General features: G+C 40.0%; 1 protein-coding gene and 1 pseudogene across 2 annotated transcripts in view; one reads left to right on the forward strand and one right to left on the reverse strand.

The window, feature by feature from the left end:
• Nucleotides 1-23,326, reverse strand: part of SMYD3 (SET and MYND domain containing 3) — a 349,611-nt gene that overhangs the window by 82,593 nt on the left and 243,692 nt on the right. The window lies entirely within an intron of this gene.
• On the forward strand, nucleotides 12,412-13,567 carry LOC139795468 (poly(A) polymerase gamma pseudogene; annotated as a pseudogene).

A 23,326-nucleotide genomic window follows, 5' to 3' on the forward strand; every position in this document is an offset into this window, starting at 1 on the left:
CAGGTAGTGAAATACCATCTAATTTGCAACTATTTGCAGTTTTAAATATGAGACTAAGAATTCAAATTGTATCAGACTGGATCTAAAAAGGTATTTAAGTACACAAATACAACAGAAGTCTAAGTGGTCCTGTGAATTCTGAGCTGTGAGATTTTGCTCAAAATCCCATCAGGAGCATAAAAATCCTCAGGTGTGCTGAGGTTTGATTAATGTCTTAGGAGACAATGTCTTTTCTCCCTTTTGAACTCAGATAGGAAAAAACCAGTGATGCATATATGAAGTGTACTACATCTAACCTTTGCTATGCTTGCTTTCTGTCCTCAGAAAGGGCAGAGAGGGAAATTGGGATGGTGGTGTTGGAAGATCTCATCATTTACAGCGTAGAGAAATTCTGATATGACAATCCTTCACAGAGAGTTATCAGGTGGTAACAGGTATCATTTATGAAATCCCCATAGTCTATCAACTGGGAGTTGGCTGGTTGTTTCCTTTTAGATTTGTTACAAAGGCTTTAAAAATCTACCAAATCTCCTATACATTCCTGAGATTTCAATCCAAAAGCCCACCACAAGACTTCATGTTGTAGATTACAGCCCTCAAGAAACAAAATGAGGCTTTTCAATTACAGAATGCATGAAGAAAAATCCATGTTCTTGCCTTCCCATGATTCATACACCTACATGTAGCTCAAGTAACAGCTAAATCTGGAGTATCTAACACTGCTTCAGCAGAGCACAGGTCAGCTGCTTGTTCCTGAAGCAATCACTTTCTGATCAAAACCTACTGGGACTGGAAGTTATCTCCATTTCTAGGGAGAAAAAGCCAAGGCAAAACAAACAACTTCTTTCTTATGCATCACAGTATTTCTTTTAGGTATCTTAGCCACCTTGCTTTCTCTTTTTTCTGCCTTAACTGACCTGCCTTACTTCTTATACTACAATAAGGCTCTGACTCTGCATGATAAGGATTTTAAAATAATAAAGAATAAACAATTCTTAGCAATCTGGTACTTCAAGGAATACATTCTTCCTTGCAAAGGCATGGCCCTTCTCACCTGTCAGGAACGTTAATCTCAGTTATTTGTGATGTTGTTCAGCTTGTCCCTTCTGATTCCTCTAAAAATTCCTCTCCATGAAGCTACCCCAAACTAAAACTCGATACCCACACACAGAGATAGAACAGTATACTTAGTTTGTTATACCCAAAATAAGGAAAAATGTCCACATTTCAGAACTTCAAAGTTGCAAAGTCACAATCCTTGCCTTTTCTAAAATTTCTGAAATAATACATCTCCCAGCATGAGAAACAAGAGAAAAATCTCAGGGGAGAGTCACAGACTTTTCAATCCTTCACAATGCAAAACTTAGGAGTATCTCAGAGCTCTCAGTGCTTCTCAACAGAGCCTGACTGGCCATACAGTTCACTAATAATACAAACAATCAATGCTCCGTGTTTGAGTTGGCTTCATGGCAATAAATCCTGCAAGTTTATTTAAAAGGAACAGCTATTTCAAACATCAGAAAATAATAATATATAAACTGAAATAAAGAGATTTGTTCTTTTGAGAAAGTGCACGTCAGAGAGGTATCATGTACTAAGGCAACCCAAGTAGAAGACGTAATCTTTCTCTGACTGACAAACACACAGAGAGTAAATCAACTTTACTGACTGACCATTGTTGTCAGGCATTCTTCATCAGTAAATCACAATTACTGCAATCTGTTAAATCCTATTTCCTCTCTGAGTGACACATGAAAACTCTGTAAATTTCACCTGTAAGGAGGTCTCTGTTCTCAAGATGTCTGGAGCAATGTCTGTGCCAGACCCAGAGCCTAATGGACAGCAATGAAGATTTAACTCTGTTTGCATTTGACAGGGTATGAAAGCTTCAATTTGGCAACAAACTGAGTTGAGTTTGGTTTGAGTTCAGACCTCATTCATATCACTTTATACTATGGACTGGCATTTGGCTTAAGTAAAGCAGACTCAGGTAGCAAGGCATTCCAGATTTGAAATTTTGGAAAACTAGGACAATGAAAAGATGTCAGTAAGAGAGTAAGGGAAAGAAAACAAAACATTATAGGCTAACACTTGCTGCAGAGATCAAATTACAAATAGCAGGACTAAGAATCAATCATTTTGTCTCCATGTGTTTCTGTATGTTCCTGCAACACAATGAGGCAGCTCTTATAACACACCCAAGAAACCCTCACAAGAAGGACTACCAATTGCACTCATAGAGCCAATATAATTTTCAGTTCTGATATGCAGTGACTCCATCCATTTCTGTAAATGGTGTATTTTAACCCACCACCAGGAAGAATGCCATAGCAAACACTTTTTTTTTCTTAATTTATCAATCCAGTGTAATGTAAATTAAAGACGTGAAAAACCCTTCATGGGTTATTAAGTTTCTCATTCACACCAAAGCTGGCTCAGTACTCCCGGTCAATATTTAACAATGCTGCAACCAGTTATCACATTAACAGGCTTCTCAAGACATTCAAACATTAGCCATGAAGAAGGGATGGGGAGTAAATACTATGCAAGGGGTACACTAATTTAAATGACCAAGATGTTCCCCAGAGACCTTCCAGCACCACTATATCCCATTACAGCTCTGCACTGAAAGCTCTTTCCCACTTGAGAACGAACAGATACCAGACACAGATGGCTGATACATCTTGAATCTGCTGTTGATTTCATTTGGCACTCAAAGTGCTGGAGCAACAGTGCTAAACACAGAAACAGTGCTAGACTGTAAAAGCACAGTGTGCCACAGCACTGACAGACCTGTCAAACTCATTTGGAGCGTTTGCTACTCATGGCCACAGCCCATGACACCCAAGCTTTCTGTGCAGGCAGAGCTGCTCACTCTGAAACCTCAGCTCTGTCCACCTGACAGGGCATTGGAGAGGGAGAAAGTAGATGGGACAAGGTGGAAAGGTCTGACACCAGGATGCTGGGCTGGAGGGAGCCCTGTTTCAAGACCCATTTGCAAACTAGACCCTTGTGATGTACATACACACACTTGGATGTTTTCTAAATCAGGAACTTTGAATTGCTTTATACTTAGGACCTACTTATGAGCTCCCATAGGAGTCACAGAACCAAAACCAGATGAAGGAAACATCAAAAAGATCAAAATCAACTGAGGAAAAAAAAGATTATCTGGTGCTTTGTCCTAGGCTGGGAGAGGAGCCAAATTTTGCTAGGATACCAGGAAATTTGGAGAAGTTACATTTCTTTCACACCATGACTGCATTTGCAATTATTTCATTTCACTTCTAGAACAAGTCATCCCATTACTGCCTCGTGCCAAAACATCAATGTTCTGCTGAATTAGGGACTACCATTACTTCAGAGCTCGTTATAGCAAAGATGTGTATTTGCAACTGTTTTCTTAGTTCTTCATCTTACGTCTTTGGAGATCTTTCTTCAGATCAGCTGTCAATATTTCAGGCCTCTTTTGCTGTTGTAGCACACAGAAATTTCTGATGAGTGTGCAGAACACAGGTATCCCTTGCAGAGGGCTGTCATCACCTACAAGCCAGTAGACCAGATTTGGCCTGACATTAGCAGATGATTTAATGCAAGCATACCTCAGGCATCCCCTTTTAGCACTCAGCTAAGTGGTGCAATTTTGATTGGAATGGAATGAAAATAGGTCATAGCAAATTACCTTAGGTATGCGCAACACGCAGTTACAAACCTGAAAGTTGTAAAACTAACGATTGAAATGTTCAAAAAAATTGCACTCTTTAGGTAAAATAGCCTGAAGTTTTGTAGAATTCCCATTAAAAAATTTGTGCAACCTGCCCTAACCTTATCGCAATTGTTTCCAGTAACTCTCACGTTCCCTTTAGTGAAATTCTAGCTTTTACTGAGCTCTGGAAATACTATTATTATTACCCCTTTTTGGAACAGAACTGAAATAGATGTATTTCTGGAGAAGAGTGGGAACTGCAAAGCCACTAATGGATCAAATTACAGTGTTTGCAGCATTTTACATTATTAATTGGAGTGGAATAGAGGCATGACATCCTTCTCTTCATCCTCATTTTCGCACCGGTTGCTCTGTTCCTGTGAAATGGGCAGAGCCATTATCTTGATTTCAACCACCACTGCATTGAAAATAAACTGCTTGTTTATTGAATAAGATCAAACTTCATGGGCATCCAGACTGGCTGACAGACTTCACACTTGCCTTACATATTTTTTAAAAGATAGCTGTTTATCTGCTATATAATGGTATATTAAAAAATAAATTTTGGACTTAGTATGAAAACCCAGGTTGAAATTCAGCTACGGTTGATTGGTATGTAAATCACACAGGCAAACCCAAAACATTAATGAATTAATCTTGTATAAATTCAGCTAATACAGGTGGAATAAATTACTGTCTGTCATCTCCTTCTATTACCCAGATGATTTCCTCATATCTGACTCACAACTGCTAGGCAGCCTAAGTTAGGTGACATGAAACCTAACTTAAAAATTTCAGGGTTTGCTGACTTCATTCTCACAGTTGCAATATAATTGTTATTTCTTCTGGAGGGGTTTGTTGAGCTAGATCTTCAATTATATTTACCTCTTGAAGCTCACTGACCCCAAGTCTTTGGATTTATTCCGTTGGGCTTGGTGGATTATTGCCTCTCTTACCTCTACTCTTTTTCACACTTTAACTGTTGCCCAACAATATATTTTCTACCAGGGAAAGAAAAGTGGGTGGGAAGTAAAAATCTGGGGAAAACTTTTTCATACTGTTTAGAATTGTTTCAACCAGAAAATTTCTGAAAGCATGAAAGCTGAGAATGTTTGAAGAGGAAGACATTTTAAAGAGTAGGAAAAAAAGAAATATTTCTTCCAAAAGGTGATAGCATAAAATGAGCTCTTTCTAATAGAGAAGTTGACCTTGGCTGGATGGCAGGTGCTCACCAAGCTGCTATATCACTCTCTCTCTCAGCAGGATGGGGGTGGGAAGAAAATAAGATGAAAAAAACCCACCTTGTGGGTCAAGGTAAAGGCAGTTTAATAAAGCAAAAGTAAAGGCTGTGCACAAAAGCAAAGGAAAATAAACCAAAAATTCTTTACAACCCATCAACAGGAGGTGTACACTCACTTCCCAGGAAGCAGGTCTTCAGTATGCATAGCTGTTGCTCCAGAAGACAAACATTACCATAACAAATGCCCCCCTACTCCCCTATTCTCGTAGCTTTTATTGCTAAGCAGACTTCTTATGGATGGAATATCCCTTTGGTCAGTTTGGGTCAGCTGTCCTGGCTGTGTGCCCTCTCTCAGGATCTTGCCCACTTTCCACGTATTGGTGAGACAGGCTGGATGCTGTGGGACCATTCCTCAGCAGCAGCCACAGCCCTTCTGTGCTATCAGCACCTCCCCCACTACCAATATACAGCACAGTGCTACGGGGGCTGCAGTGGAGTAAATGAACTCCATTTCAGCCAGACCCAACACATAAATAAAAGGTTTGATTTTGAAAATTCTTCTGAAAAGAGTGATAAAAGTATTAATCTTGATTAGAACAAGGAAAGCTTTTTTTTTTTAATAAAACTCTTCATTTTTTCTAACAATTTTTTTCATAATTAGTATTTGGGTTTTGAACCAGCTCTAGTCTCACTATGGTGCATGAGTTACAACCTAAATCAGAGATGACTGGGGAGTCTTAGAACTGAATCTAAAACCTTTTTTTCTTAGTATGGTGAATAAAATACACAGAAACCACCTGAACCAGCATACAACACTGTAATCTCGCATGCATCCACAATCACTGCAAAGCAAGGCTAACTAGAACCTGCTTTGTTTATACTTTGCTTTTATATATGCTTTTGTTTTATAGTGATAAAATCTCAGGCTCTTGCAAGGTCTGCACATGGAGGCACAAGAGAACACTGATGTCACTGCAAGCTCCTTCCATTTTCCATATGCCCTTTCCCTCTAGATAAACCACTACCAAACTTCTTTTGACATAGTTTACTAAAAAAGCAGTTATTTTTATAAAAAAATAATTTTAGAAATTATTTCAGTTACTTAGGTATGATTTGTTTGTTAACTTACTCCTTTCATTCAAAAAGGACATTACTACTTCTAAAAATCAGTGGAATCAGTGGGACAGACATTACCCTTTTGTAAATCCCTCATTGGTAGTCTAAATCCCTCTCATCCCATTAAAGGTCTTCAGAACTCAGTAAGGCAATGGAAAATGTGTACTGTGTTCTATCAGGCAGCTGGCAAATGAAACATCTCCTGAGAGCAGGTCATTTAAAATCCATGCGAAAGTGTAATCTGAAAATTATATGAGCTGTTGACAAAATGCTGATGTAGAGTATCATAAATAAGATACTGTCCTTTTAAAGTTTTTTAGCACTGGATTAGCATATGCCTGCAAAGTGCATTTGAACTCAAAAAACTGCCTTCCTTCCAGAGTCAGCATACGAAAAGTGTCATATGTTCCTGTGCCATAGCTTTCTCCAAGAGACAGGCTAGAACTGCCCCAGGCCACTGCAAAGGAGTTCAATACCAGCTGATAATTGCAAACTATATTAAGTCCAGATGGCAGTTAGAAGTTTAGCAGGACAAAGTAAAACTGCAAAACAAAAAAACCTATGTATTTAAATTCTGAAGTACTGAAATACCCAGGTGATTGCCTTAATGAGAGGTCTCTGGGGATAAAAAACCATAGCTACCTATAAAAGGTACTAAAGAGGTACTTAAACCTAGACCACGGTTCTAGACCCCTTTCTGACTGTGAGCAAGTGTGCTGGCACAGATGGGTGAATATTGCCACGTTAGAAAATAACAGGGTATGTTTAAGTAGAAAATAGAAGTCAAACTCCGGTTCCTTCTCAGGACTAAACAGAACAGTATTAGATTTAATGTCAAGATGTGATGTGATACATAGGACATTTGCTGCTAAAGCAGTAATTCTAAACCTGTGTAACGGTAATATTCAGTATTCAAGGAGGTTTTTGATTTCCAGAGGATGTGCGTAGAATTAGTATCTCTGAAAAAAATTATTTTTTTCCTACATTATATTTTTGAGCTATTTCAAGTATTGCTCTGATCAGGAAAGACCTGAAATAATTTAATTTTTGGAATTCCATAACATTAGTGTCAACACAGTTCATATGTTTTTAATTACTGTGAGGCATAATTTTCATGCTGATGCCACTTGTTTCTCATTCCCATTTTGCTAGTCCAGCTTTGTTGGACAATCCCATTTGATGTCAAACCACAGTCAGTCAGTGACATCCAACACGACCGGAGAGTCTGAGAGCACAGCATACTAGATTTGACCATATTGGGAAGTGACAGGCAGTTAAGTGAGGAAAAAAAAAAATCCTGCTCTGTTCCTCTAGATCCACAGAATGTATTTGACATCTAAGATCTAAATCAGAGCACCTCAGAGATGCATTTCCCACCAGCAGGCCAGGGTGGGAGATGTTGCTTGATGAATAATTTTTGTTCCATTCAGCAATGCCAGGATCAGACCATTGGTACAAAGAGAAACCTCCCTTTCATATTTTGTTTGGATTCTTGTGTGACTTTTGAAAGTACTACTAAAAAACAACTGCTTGAAGGGGAACCATGAACTTCTTTTGGGTGGTTATATGAGAACAAGGCTTACAGCATCTACAATACCTGCACCCCAGAAGCTATCAGAGGGAAAGTCACCATCCCACTTGTGATTCCTTAGCAGAAGTGCCACTAGTTCAACAGATAATAACCCCCAGTATACTGTTCTACCCACAACTGACTAGATTTTTCCTTTGAAAAAGCATTTTTCTTTATTGTCCCACATGAGTGTAGAAACCATTATACAGATTTTCTGTATTGTTACTATGTCCTGTTACTGGTTAGGGAAAACCCACAATACTTGAAGGCAGCATTAAGCTACCCTTTGATCTGTAAAGAGCAAAGAAAATATAATGATTTACTCCAAAATAAGCTCATAAATTAAGTTCAAACAGAGAACTCCTAGTAAATGTGACATCAAACAATGAGTTGACAAAAGAGCTGTAAAATAACTACATATGGAGCAGCTTTTAATAGCACAGCAAGAATCATAGCTTTAAGTCAGAAAAAAAAGGCAAACTCCTAGGTATGCTCCTACGTAATGAACTCTCTGATGGCACGGAGACTGTAAATTGGTGAGAAAATGATCAAATAATTGCATTTGATCTTTCTTTCATAAAGAAAAAAAAAAGTATTTCATTTTGAAAAGTCTCTACCAGAGATCTTGGAAACACAATAGTAAAGGATGGTTAGAAAAATGCTACGTTGAGCTCACAGTTCAAATGCTCGTGGGGAGCTGACTGAAGTTCACAGACCTATAATGTAATTGCTGTCTACAGGAAACAGTTGCATTAGAGAAAGAATTTTCTCCTCACTCCATACCCTTTGCCATTCCACAAATTCACCAGCAAAGAAACCTCCCAAGAACATTTCACTGATGAACAGGACTTTCCTCACCTCACAGAGATGAACTAAATCTATGAGCCAAGAATCTATCAACTTCTCAGATACACGTTTTTAATAAGTATTAATTTATAAAGGAGACAATTTTGTACAAATAAGAATGAAACAAAATTATATACTCTCTGTTCATCTGTCTGGTTTAGACTTCAGGGTTTTTTTTAAGCTTTTAACAAAAATAAGACACAAAAATATTTTTTAACACAAAATTTGCAGTTCCATTAACATAAACAGGCAGTGACATCAATGGCATTAGATGAGTTACAGAAAATAAGAATTAGGTGGAAAGAAAATTCACGGACTAGCACTAAAATTTGAGCATTGAAATTGGGTGATCAAGCACCATGTGGTTGAAATTTTGTACATTTCAGACAAAACAAATCCTTGCCACTAAACATCTGCAAACTTTGGGTTGCTTACTTCTTAACCCAAGCTCTCCACCACGAAGACCTCAAGTCCACATCAAATACTAAAATAAAAACTTTTTTTTTTTTAAAAGACAGTGATACCATTAAAAAGCTGAGCAAACTCTTTTAAAAATAGCACACAATTTTCTTTCACTCTTTTTTTTTTTTTCTTCTTCCTTTCTGAGGTAGCTTGGAAGGTACTAAAACTTTGCATTTATCAAAAATGTGTTTTCCCAGCATTCACATGATATATTGCCCTTAACATAGTGACTGCCATAACCATATATTCTTTCTTGTGAAAATGACAGTTTTGCCTACCCAACACTTCTCTACAGGAAAAGTTGTGTTATCTTCTCTTATAAATGCACATGAGGAAAACAAATACCAGTGATACACCCTAGGAAGCTGATCGATACTAATATACTTTAATTTCGTTTTATCTTACAATTTTTAAGTCATTTCAACTCTTTTCATAACCCAGATTCATGATTACAGAAACTTTAAGAGCAGACATGATCTCTACATTCCAAAGTCCTCACATTTGCTGCAATCTTGAGAAAATTTCAATGGTGTTATGTATTCCAAGCAAGCAAGATGACTGAAATGGCTGTGCTGGCTTTACAAATCTAAATACTGATTTACAAAATGCTCTTTTAATTCACAACACTCTTCATGCTATTTTTTTCTCATCTGTAGATTCACTCTCAGAAAATTCTTAGCCAGTTTTTATAACCCTTACTTTGAGCTTTTTTCATTTTGTTCAAAGCAAATCTTCCCATATACCTAAGACAAGCAAACCAGTCACACAGTGATTTCACCAAGCAACGAGGAGCAGCTGGCATTTCTATTACACCTGACAAAACTCAGGAGTGGCAGAAAAGAACATACTAATGTTTGCTACATCCTAAGTTTATACCTTGAAGCTCACTCAATACCATGACAAAAGTAAAGCAAGTGGAAAACTGAATCAGAAGTATGATCCACAAGGCACAAGATTATTAAAACCTACTGTTGCACTTCTCCTTACAGTTTGCATTTTGACACTGACCCTCCTCTTTATGTTCATTCTGGTTTTACCCCAGCATACTGCAAAAAAACTACAGGCCAAAATGTATTTTTCCTCTCTGAATTAAGTCCTTTAAAATTCAATATTCTGACTATGATTATTTAAGCACATATTCCTTTCATGTAGGACTTTTATCTCATCTGATTTGATGGCTTATGAAAATTTAACCTTTGTTAGATTTCTATTAATATAAAGAGCTAAAACTATAAAGTTAATTCCTAAAACTGAGACATTTCACTCTATGGGGTCCATTCATGAAACAATACGAATTTTAAACAAACAAAAAGTTTCGTTGTGATGAAGACCATATGAGAAGAAAGTAAACAAACATTTTTTTTCACCAACAAATACACAAATATTTCTCCTTTTTTATGTTGTGACAGAGTCATTTGTTCCAAGAATTCCTTCTTAAGTTATAATTAAAATCTGTTTCTAAAGTATTTCACATGCTGTGCTGCTCTTAGGCATTCTTCTCAAATATAAAGCAGCTGTATGAAATTATAAAATAAGAGGCAGATCATCTAACAAGAATTTCAACTACCAAATACTTCCCTTTTTTTTTTTTTTTTCCTTATTGAGCTCATCCTAGTGAAAACACAAAACATTTTTTTAAACACTGAATCATGACCTGGCCTATGTGGCCAGTCTTTCCAGACAGAGTTAAACTTTTCTCACAGAACTCAGTAACATCAGTTCCTCAGGGAAGCTGCACCAGAAGCCCATTTTCTTGGGCAAGGCTCTTGCAGGTAAATGCAGGGCTGCAATCAGCCCCATGAGGCTGAACTTCACTTGTCTCTGGATCTCAAGGTCTCTGACTCCAAGACATGATCACCAGTTCACAAAAACTGCCTCTTATTAGTCAAGGACATCTCTTTTTGAGGGACAACTGAGGCTACACATATCATACACCTCAGTTTGCACAGGGGTCTGTCTGGGGTCCATCCACTGACACCTTCTCACCAGTCAGCACCTACACATGGAGATGGCACTCTCAACTCTCATATTGTAGAAATGACTCAATAAGCACTTAGAGATGTCTGCTGCTTTATGAGTGTAAATTTTAAGATTTTCACCTAGCTTTGTACAAACTACCTTTGAAGACAGAGAAATAAATCTCTTTCCTGTTTGAGAAAGAGGCCTGTTATGGTTTGAGAGACGCCAAGCAAAACTTATTGTAACAATAAAAGGATCTAGGGAGAAAGTGCTTAGGATCCTGAGAGATCCAGGGACCAGAACAGAGTCAGTATTCCCTCCCATTTTCAGCATTACTTTGTAAGGAGAACAGACAAGTCTCCCTCTTCCTGCTCCTTCTTCTCTTCTGTTTCTTACACTCAGACATGTTAGAGAGAAGCTCCTGTTTTGCCATCAGCTCACTAGGTGCAGAATCCAAATCCATCGAGTGCTTGGAAGAGCCCTGGACCCTTTTGCCAAGTTGGTTCTGCTGAAAGGGACCCTTGGGCACTTAAACCAGTGATCATTGAGATTGGATTTATATATTTATTTGGGTATTTGTTCCTCCTCCCATATGTTACAAATCCCTTCTCTGTTTCAGTAAACCTGTACTAGCTTTAACTTGCAACCTTTTTAAGGTTCTCTTCTTCATTCCCCTTTTATCCTCCCTTGAGGGGGCTGAAGGGGGTTAAGAGAGTGATTTCTGTTCTCTGGGTTTTAGTTCACCTGGACCACTAAGCCAGCATGGAAGGCCTGCTTATACAGGCACTCACAGGGAACTTCTCTTTTCAGCTGTGCTTTCTCACTAATCTCAAAAGGGTGGCTCAGAGGTTGCTGCTGCCATTTCTTATCTACTTCCCACCCTACAACCCACATCCCATGAATGGGCCATCCTTTCACTGGAGTATTCCTATACTAGTAATAACTAGCTGTGTCTTAGGATGTCTCAACACCCTGCATTGAGACTACTGTAAACCAGGTAAGTTTAATTAATCTTATTTTTTATTGAACAGATGTGATTTTCATGCAAAATCCATCCACAAGACTTCCCAAAGCAGTGGAGTCAGTGAAAGCCCCAGGACCCGTGCATGATACAGGAACACAACAGTAACAAATGGTGTAGAATGACTTTTTCACTCATTGCTTATTGGCACATATGTTACTGAGTACTAACTGACAAAATTAAATAACTGCAGAAACTTTTTACCAGAGGAAACACATTAATTGAGAAACCACACAGAGAACACTCAGACTTGGTATCAAAAGCTGATCTGTTTGAACCACAGTACTCCCACGACACTGGGCAACAACAGCAATGCACAGGAAATCTGACCAGGCTTGAGGAGAGCTGCATTAATGCTGGCACAGGAGGAGACAGAAGCAAGGACATTTTTGTCAAAATATAAGCAAAATTTTACGTAACTGCCATATTAAAAAAGCCATATTTATAAAAATCTGGCAAATCTGCCAGGTTGCATGCACCATGAAGGAGACATGGTACTTCCAGGGCAGCAGAACCAGCCTCAAAGATACTATGGACTTACTTCTCCAATTAGCTTAGCTCCTTCTGAGCATATAGATTGTTCTCATACTCAGAAGCTCATTGAAGCAATGAAGCCGTTTGGGGTGGTTGAAGATGTGGAAGAACTCAATTACAGGCTGACTGTTCTTGGTAAACAGAATAACTTGGTCAAATAATGCATTTCAGAACTTGGTGAGAGCAAGAATCTTCCCCCTTCAGCAGCAGCAAATGCTGTTGGCAAAATATTTTCATTTGGTTATTACACGCTTGGAGTACACACCAAAGGCACTGACATAGAAGCTGTCTGTGTTGCTCCAAGACATATGGAAAGATCTGTTTTCAGTCATTCTTTGAAAAACTGAAAGATCAGAAGAAAGTAAAACATCTAAGAGCAGTTGAAGATGTATATGTATCAGTTGTCATATTTGAGTTTGATGGCACAGAGACTAATCTTGTGTTTTCAAGAGTCTACGCAAACTGTTTCTGATATATTGATCTTGGTGATGATGCACATCTAAGAAGCCTGGGTATAAGATGTACACAGAGCTTAAATGGCTGCAGAATTACTGATTAAATATTACATGTAGTGCCAAATGAAGAGTAATTGAGACACTCTCCATGTAGTTAAACTGAGTATAAAGCCAAGTGGTGTTTATTGCAACATGCTGGGACTTCTTGGTGGGACTTCCTAGGCAATGAAACTAACAAGAACCTATCAACTGTATCCAAATGATTTGGCATCTACTCTTGTGTAAAAGTTCTTCCTGTTGGTTTATTTTCAAAATAGGAATGGCCAAAACCAACCTGAAGACAGCGATCAGATGAGTATCATGCAATGCCTATCATCACCCCAGCCTACCCACAGAAGAACGCTGCACACAATGTGTCTGCACCAATGCAAGCAGTAATGGTAGAGGAGCGTAAACCATGGTCTTGGAGTTATAGGTGAGATTCTGCAAGGAAGTTCAGACTGGTGAAAGCTCTTTCAACCACTGAACTTTGAATTCGAAGTACAAACACTCTATTGTGCTAACTGCTAGTGCTGCCACTGAAATACATCCCTCAGAGGAGATTGGCCTTGTTGAATCTCAAATTCATGTGCTGGTTGGAAATTTGGAGAGGAATTAATTTTTTGCTATTCCACCTGTAAACCCACAGTCTCCCTGACAATGAAGTAATCCGTTTCTTTGAACTGGATTTTACAAATGAAAAAATACAGAAAGCGCTAGGATTTTATGTATGTTACAGTCATTCACAGATACAGTTTACAGGCAGGTTAATGACCTCAGTGTGCTACGGATATGAAGACTGAAGCAGCCCACGTGAAAAGAAAGCACCTCCGCTACTTTTTGCCTGCAGAAATCTTGCAGAAAAGCAAAGCATGCCAGATATTACTCAAAATTCAAGTGGACTTCAGTGCAAAAGGACTTCTTCAGATGAAAGCTACTTGGATTGTTCTAGCAACACAAAGCTCCAGAACACCATATGATTCCTCTTCATTTACACAGATCTATGTTGGACACCTCTAGAGCAGAGATAGAAGGAAATCTAACCGTCCCAACAACAGAGAGATCTCCCATATAACTGTATCATCAGTGTCTAAGTGATTCTCCATTCCTACTATTGATCCAGAAGTGGAGGTTACAGCTTTCTGTAGCCGGGCACAAGGCCGGACAGCGCCGGGGTGAGGCAGCTCACCACAGCTGTGGAGGCGGAGCGGGCGAAGCTCTGATGGCGGCAGTTTCAAACGAGCTGTAACCGCTACCAGTGGTGTCTCGCAGAGGCGAAGAGCTCCCGGTGCAGGCACGTCCTCATCGGGCTAGAAAATGGGTGAAAAGGGGCTTTCTCTGAGCTTTCGGGAGCCAGGAAGAAGCCTGAACATCGCCGGGGTGAGGAAGCTCACAAGAGAGCTGTGCAGGCGGTGCAGGCGAAGCTCTGAGGGCGGCAGTTTCAAACGCGCTGTAAGCGTTACCAGTGGTGACTCGCAGGGGCGAGGAGCGCCGCTGCAGGCACATCCTCATCGAGGTAAAAAATCAGCAAAAAGAAGGGGCTTTTTCTGAGCTTTCTGAAGCCGGTCACAAGCACCGGCAGCGCCGGGATCCGGCAGCTCGTCAGAGTACTGTGGAGCTTTCTGGGGCTCCATCCCAGCTCCCAGAAAAGTGTCTCTTGGGAGCGGCAGCGACCAAGACGGGTAAACAGGGCGAGGCGCGTCAGGAAGGGCGTGGTTAGGGCAGCGTGCGCTGCAGTTCGCGCAGGGAGGGCAAGGAGGAGTCGGAATAGCGGTTACTAGGAGGGAGGCTGGAGATGTAGTTCTGCCGGGGGATCTGCGCTCCCCACCTTGGGAGGTCAGCGTTTCCACCCCAACGGAGCGCCTAAGGTGCGACGCTGCTGTGCTGACCACACGCTATGGTAGCTCCCCGGACCATTCTCTTGTACCTGAGGTAGGGGGAAACCTGCCTGCAGAAGGTGTGAGCAGGTGAACGACCTCCTGGAGCATATATCTGAGCTGCAGGAGACTGCGTAGTATTAGCGAGGCAGAAAACGAGCTGGACAGCGTGATCTGTGAGCTCACTGCTGAGCATGCCCAACTTGTGCCCCGTCAGCCAAATGCTCCCTAACCAGCACATATGGAAAGCAGGACAGCCACCGAAGTGGGTGAGTGGAAGCTGGTAAGTAAAAGAAAGAGGAGGGGACATCCCAACCGTAATAGATGCTCTGAGCCTGCAAAAGTGGTGGTCAGCAGGGGAACGCCTGGAGGGAAGCATAATAAAATCACAGCCCATCTGGCTAGTTGGTCAACTTCACAGGAAGCCCAGCTAAAAAGACTCTATACAAATGCAAACAGCATGGGAAATGAACAAGAGTTAGAGATATGTGCTCGTCTGCAGTTACTGGCATCACTGACACCTGACGGAATGGCTCCTATGATAGGAGCTGAAGCATGGAGGATTGTAAACTCTTTAGGAAGGACAGACAGGGGAGATCAGGTGGGGCTGCTGTCCTCTATGCCACAGACCAGCTGGAGTGCATGGACCTCTCCCTGCAGATGGATGAGGAGACAACAGAGAGCTTATGGATTAAGATGAAAGGGAAGACAGACACAGGTAATGTTACAGTTGGGGGTCTGCTATAGACTGCCCAACCAGGAGGACAGTATAGACAAGGCACCCTATAGACAGATAGGAGCAGCTTCACATTCAGAATCCACGGTACACGAGAACTCCAGCCACTAATACCTGTTGGAGGTACAACTCTGCAAAGATCAAACAATCCAGAAGGTTCCTAGAGCATGTAGATTACAATTTCCTTTTCCAAGTAATAGAGGAACCAACAAGGAGAGGTGTCCCGATAGACCTTGTTCTCACCAACAAGGAAGGGGAAAACAGAAGACCTGAGGAACTACAGGCTTGTCAGAAGCATAGAAATTACATTTCATGTTCATTACATAGAAAATAAGGAGAAATAAGAAAATAAAACAGTAGACAGAAAAGTTAACTGCTCAAGATTCAGCATTCAAAGATGGTGGCAATCCAGAAGATGTCTCCTGAAAATGGGGTCCTTGGAGAAAAGGTCATGCTGATTCCAATTCTCAGCACATCAAGATCACAGATACTATTTATTGTGTCTTTGTTCATAGGTAAAGCAAAACTAGAATTTTCATTTTCTGTACAAAGACTTACGATCTATTAATCCCTGTAATCTTGGTGGTTTTAAGTAATTGGTAAGCTTTTGCCTATCATGCTTCCAAGAAAAATAAAATAAAAATAAGAAAAACCCAAAAACATTCTGGCCTCAGGCCTTGGGAACAAAAATCCAGGTCAATGCAAACACAGACCCACTTTTAGTGAAGAAAGAGTTGCTATGCAAGCTATTAGAGGGGCCTGACCCCTACACATCAATGGGCCCAGATACTATCTACCCCAGGGTGCTGACATCACTGTGGGACCATTCTTAATCTTCAAAAACAAATGTCCAGCACTGAACATATTTAAGATTGATCTGGACAGGGTAATCTTGTCTAGACCATGCTTTTGCCAAGAAAGACTGGACGAGATGGTCCTTGAGACCCCTTTCAAACTGGCATTGTGTGATTCTATACTTGCTCAGACTCTCTCTGCCAGATCTGTGTGCATGATTATGACCTTATGCCACTTCCTGCATCTGTCTAATAGAAGACATGTTGTTTACCAACACGGTCCTTGGCAGAAATTTAGGCATAAAGCTATGAATTTGCAAACCAAGTATCCACAGTAACTAACTGCACTGTAATTGAACTTGGGTATTTTGAAGTTCAAAATAATTTATGAGCAAAAAATGCTACATATATAAATAAACATCTGAGCCTGTACGTCCCCTCCATTTCCATTTCTATAAATAAAAGTTTATCCTAATGAGAGATGAACATTTGATTTTCAACAAATCACTCACCCCTCCAAGAGCAGTTTGTCTTTACTTTTGGGAAACTTTGAAAGTAGATTATAAATCTGTCAAAATTAATTCAAAATCAGCTCCAATCTTTCTTAGGTGCTCTCAGCACATGTGGTTCTTGGATTGCCCTACCCAGGGACGTGAGTTGGACTTGACAATCCTAATGGGTCCCTTTAAATTTGGCAGATTCTGTGATTCTTTTGTGCTTCTGTTTTTAACTCAATGAACCAACCATGTGAACTAGGTAATATGAATTCACACCTAAAATACTAAGATTGTGACAGTCACTGAGTCTGCAGACACAATGACTGACTTAGAAATTAAGAATACTGCAGATTATTATTGTGGCTGCATTGCAGCATAAATGCTAAATATAAATCACAATCCCAAAGACAGGCTGGAAAATGCCCTGCCATAAAATAGCAGCAATTAATGGAAGAATTAATCTTGGAAACTATTCTTATTTTTATAGCCCACACAGAAATCATCACCCAGACCATCCTGAGAATTATGATTTCAGAGAGAATTTTTCTTCTCCTGTTATCATCTTGCTATTGGAATAACAACTCCTTAAATGCTTTCTGAAAAGAGCTGGGATGAAAAAATAATAATTCTTCAAACTCAGGAAGTAAAATAATGGAATGCTTTAACTGTAGGGAAGAAAAAAACATAATGCTTTTAGGGATCCTTCCTCATTGCAGCTTCTCACTTTGGCAATTCATTTTTCTACCACAGTTTGAAACCAGTTCAGCAGGCCTGAACTACTATTATTTGCCTGTGTATTTGTAACTTCTTATTTCTACTTGTTCAAGGGCACCAAACAACGTACAGGCATTAATTAAGAGTTATGACAGCCTATGAAGAGTGGAAATGCAGAACTGAACTATAAAGAGACTGAGCGTAACACCAAGGCCATAGAGCACATCAGCAGCAGCTCAGTATACAAAAGAACTTTGTTTAGAGTCTTTGACTGTATCCAAAATGCTTACAGTTAAAATGAAAACCAAACTCGGTATTCTTTGGAAAATAAGAGAAGCATAAAATCCACAGATGAAATGGGATTCCTGGCTTTACACTACGCTGTGGCAAACATCAATGGTGCTGTGCTGCAGTGCAGCTTCAGGCACAACACTGGCCTTGTTATGCCAGTTAATGGGCCATATATTATTTCACATCTTCTGTCTTGGCTGCGTGATGCTGTGAAATCAGCTGGTAGCAGTCCCTGGCACACTCTCTGTCTGCATTTGCCTTTGTCCATTTACCCAGATTACTGGGTGCCTGTTAACTGCCACGGCAGAACTCATACAGAAAACAAGAAAGTAAGCAACACAAGAAGGCGGGAAAGAAATGTCATCAGCAGCCGAAATCTGCAAAGCACCAGAGCACTGCTAGCTCAGCCATCACTCAGTGGAAGGGTGCAATGTCTGTACCCTCAAACATAACAGCTAGGAGGATACCCAGCACCAAACTTACCAGGCCCCAACTGTTAACACAGAAGCCAACAGAGCTGTTGTGTTTTTCGTGTGCCTCATCCGAGTTCATGTTCTCAAAACACTCATTTGGGAGCTGAAAATCTCCGAGTCGGCTCCTACCCCCAGTGAGGTGTGGAAGGCGCCTGCCCCGGAGAGGAAGGTTTGTGAGAAGGGCTCTCGCCACGGCAGACACCAGGGCGTCCAGAGGCTGCAACCATCCCCCTGGAGCACTTAGACTATCAACGCGTTCGAAGCTTCCTTTGAGGACCCTGAGGGCACCAACAATCCTCACCTACCCACGGCCCACGACCTCCCCCTCCGCAGTCCCCACGGAGCATTCGCTTCCCGCCACAGCAACACCAGCAGCCCACACGCCCCTTCCCGGCACCGCCCCAGCCTCTCCCCGTCCCCCGGGAGGTGCTGGCTCAGCATGTCCGGGGCTGACTCTGCCCCCGCCCTTGCCGTGCTCCAGCCTGGGGCTGTGGGATGGGTCTGGGCTGCGGGGTCGCGCCCTGAGGTGCTGGGGCGGCCTTCTCCACACCCGGCACCGGCGGGATTGAAGAGGGGGAGGAAGGGGGGGAATCGCACAGCGCCGTTTCGTAGCTGTAGTTTTCTTGTGAATTGTTTCATGGCGAAATACGAAAGTATTGATATGAAAATACTGCGGTACTGAAAACTTCACAGCAGAAATACAATGGTGTTAGCCTGACAGCAAACCCTTCCAGTCCTTCCTTCCCACCCTCCATGACGGAAGGTTACTCTCAAAAATACACGTCTGAAAGAAGGTTTAGTAGACAACGAGTGTATAAACTCATGTCTCCAAGACCAGTGTCACAAGAAAACTGCAAAGATTCTGCACAAACTATTTTTTTTCACCAAAAGAAGATTTGAAAGGCTGTTTTCTCCACTGTCCTTCTTCCATGAGGAAATGGCTCTCAATAGTCACAAGTTTTGCTGTGGCAGGAGAAAAGCAATTAACTGTATTTTTCAAAATTACGCTCTTCTATATATATTGAAAACCTAGAGTTTCTGGCTCCTATACAACTTCTCTATAATGAATTTTAGAAAAAAAAATTTTTTTTAGGCTGGAAAGTGAGAAAGCTATTACATGAAGGGCATACATAAATATATGTAGAACAACAATGCATGTGGTAAAATAATGCGTGTAGGAAAATATTCACAGCAATTAATTTTCAGTGGACAAATAATATGAGCTGTTTTTCTTGGAGTCATTGAAAGAGCAGAATGCAGTTTTTGTTGTTTGCCACTTTAGGAGGTATGGTGACTTAGTTCCATGGGTTGTTTTCATAGTAGACCCCAACTAGAGTCCTAGTTCAAATCGATATGCAAATTTTTTAAAACCATGAGAAAAATACAGTCTGTTTCAGCTTCAGGTGCTAATACTGACTTGCTCAATTTTACATTGTATCTCAAAAATAATCTCAACAGATTTCTGGTGTTCTGAAACCTTCACAGGTGCATTTACAGGTAGGCATACTGCTGTCAAAGTGTGCTGTATAGCCTTCTGGGAATAATGCCAAAAATACAAGGCTTTTTCAGGAAAATAAGGCAATTTTTATATAGTCCTGTTACATTGTGCTTCACACAAATCATAGTCTCACTGGAAATGTTCTTTCATTTCTTGGTAAGGTCCATAAGCCTCAATAACACCAAGTAAAAGAAACCACAAATTCTTGCATGATTCATGCTGCTTTCAGGAACTCTCCCTCAGTCTCACTGCAAGACATAGTTGAAAACTGTCTAGATGCCATGAATTCAAAAGACTGAAAAGGTATTTATATTAGCAGACTAGAAACTTCATTCTCAAACAAGTAAGATTTTAACCAAAATATAGTTTGAGTTAGATGGCACAGGTGTGGCTTAGCCAAATCGGAGAAGAATATCCTCCGTGAGCAGAAGATGGGCTCGACACAGAACACTTTTGAGAACAATATATATACTATACTTAATTGATGCTTTATCAGAAAATGCCATGATGAAGAATCCAAGTATTTTACGGAAATAGCTGTCCATGCAACCGTTCCTGTGATAGTAGAGAACATATTTAATTTGGATGATATTTGGGGACTTTTCTGATATTTTTTTTTCAGGAATTTCCTATTTATAAGAAATCTCATTCTGAATTGACATTAGTCAGGCACTTGAAGCTCAGCCATCTGCATCACTATAAAGCACATCAGACATAATGAATAAAGCAATTATAAAATTAAAATAAACATTTCTAGCAGTGTTGCTAAACAGATTGCATATCATGCTATTGGACTAATTTGATTTCTCAGTAATAACCAAAAGAACCCTGCACTAACCTAGCCAGACTTGGAGTGATTAGGCCCATCCACCTTTTAAGTTCCAGTATCTCAAATGTGCTTATTAGAATCATTCAAGCAAATTTCACATAGTACAGTTACAAATTATAACAGTGAAGGATCCCTCAGATAGTGATGAAAACGTAACATTATTAGGGAGGAAGGTGCCTGCTGTCTTTGTAATGTTAAATATTCTACCTAGGCCCAACTAATTTGCTGAATTCTTTTTGTCTGAGATTCACTCTCATTTCTTTTTGACAGGAATCTCTGTTAAAGTTAGAATGAATTAAGCATCATCACAAGAAAGAAAATGGCAATAAGAACATTTAATTGCTAATGAGAGCAGATTCATGATAGCATCCTTTTTCTCATGTACAGCAGTACATTTGTCAAAATGTGAATGCTCTGAGAACATTAAAATATAAAACCAACTCTTAAATTGACTTTAAGAAGCACCATCAAATTAACCAAATAAAAGTGTAGAAGATTTATCACAGAAGCCCTTGACCTTCAAGACAGCTTTTCAAACCAGTTAGCTTTCCATCTTGAAGTAGAACAATTTGTTTATGCTTATCTCAGACTGTGGGTTTATGATTGAAACCAAGTGTCTGTGAATCTCTCACAAAGATATGATGTGTCTGTTTTCAGGCTCTAACAGCATATCTTATTTTTTTAAAGCAACATGCCTGATGAATGATTCAGTTTTGACCATAATTTTAAATATTCAAAAGAATGTGCATAATTATTTCATAAAAATAAGCCAGATACAATCTCTGTCTAGGTTTTTAAACTGTCCAACTGGTGCACTACTTTGGTTGCACTCACCATAAGATCTGAGCACTGTCAGCCTACTCTCTTTGTTCTGGAAGCCTGTCTTGTCCAAAAAGCCTCCCCAACCAGCACGTCTGTTTATGGTGCCATTGTGAAAATCTGTTTTTTCCAAAGGGGATCTCTGTGGCTGGGCAATGTGTCACTGATCTTCAAGAAAATACGGTGCCTGTGTCAATCTGGATGACTCACATTGGATAAAAGAATCTTAAGTGAGCATTCTGGCTCATGCTTTGCCTTTCCTTCTAAAACATGACAAAATTGTACATCTATAGAGCCATTAGTAGGGAACAGCAACACTTCTAAGACTTCTCAAGAGCATTCTCCTGACCTTTAGTTGCTTTCCCATTTATTTTATCATGTTAGTTACTGAATATAAAGATGTCAACATCTAACACTATTTACTTCTGCAAACACAGAAAACTCAAAAGGTGGTAAAGAGGGTACACAGTCCACACTGCCTCCAAGGACAGAGTATTCAATACCTGTGAAAAAGCAGCTAGGCTGGCTGGTGTGCTGCTATGCACCTGCATCGAAACAAAGTCCAAAACTGGCAGCAGCCTGCAGTCCCCAAAACACATGCCTGAACCAAGTTCTTTCTCTGAAATGTCTAAGAGTCAAGTGTGTGGCCTTGTGATAAATCTGATTTTTAGGTAGCTTTTAAGTGACTTCAGACTTCGTTGTAAAAAAATAAAATTACCTAGGTGTTTAAAAGAACAAATTATGAGGTATGGTCAGGTAATCATGCTCTGCACAGTGACTTAAATTAGCATTAAATTAACCAGTTAAACTGTCATGAAATAGAAGCATACAGTAATCAGTTACTGCATCTCAACTCCAGGGGGGTAACTTCTTAAGACATGCTAACTTACTAATTTACAATCATTCTCTCACAATTATAACTTATATGATACTGCTTCAGCAAATGGCTTCTACAGGTTGCAAACGACCTACAGGTAGATTCTTGTCTTATTTAAAATATGCAAGTTAGGACAGGCCCTTGGCCATACACTCATCCCCAAATCATTATAGTGGTGCAGAATACGGAATACATAACTTACAAATAGAATGCAGAAACTGGCACATCAATAAAAATATTCCAGCTACTGCCTTCATGAAACTTTTGTTTTGCAATGCCATGTAGAAAAAATAAAACACAAAGATAGTGAATATAGAAAGAGAGTGATAAAGACAGTGAGTGAGAGAAAAGACTTGGTGGTGCTTGGCTGCAGTGCTCACTAATTTTTGCAGTAAAGGAAGACTGAGAATCTGAACACCAATTTTCAGATCTTTTCCTTGGAACATACTTCCTTCGTGGTTTTGGGCAAATCACTTACCCTCTGTGACCCAGAGTTCTGCATTTAATAGAGACAGTCTAATCCAACTTTATGGCTCTGTATCCCATTGCCCTGTGTTTTCTCTCTGCCCTGTGAGGGTTACAATACCATTTTGTAAGGATGTGATGCAACAAGCTCAGACTCTTTGTTCTTGTTTTCTACAACTTGCCCTGATGTTACACCCTGTTTTCTGTAGTAAATAAGCCAGGAGTCTGTCTGCAGCCAGACCTCTAGGAGTGTAAAATCTGTTCATCTGACATAAGCCCAAAAAAGCTAAATATCAGTATTTCTGATACATATCTGAATGGTTAACCAGAATTCACTGTTTTGGGTTAGACTTTTTGTTTTGACAGACAGATGCCAACTTCTCAAACACTGCGTTGTAAAAATGTACCTCTACATGAAAAAGATGTCCTTCTTCAACTAATTTGGATAATTTCATTTTCTACTGTTTCTCTGTAAGAACACTGACCTTAACCAACTGTGATTTCCAGT

This window comes from Heliangelus exortis, chromosome 3, assembly GCF_036169615.1.
Source record: "Heliangelus exortis chromosome 3, bHelExo1.hap1, whole genome shotgun sequence".
In the NCBI taxonomy this organism is placed as follows: domain Eukaryota; kingdom Metazoa; phylum Chordata; class Aves; order Apodiformes; family Trochilidae; genus Heliangelus; species Heliangelus exortis.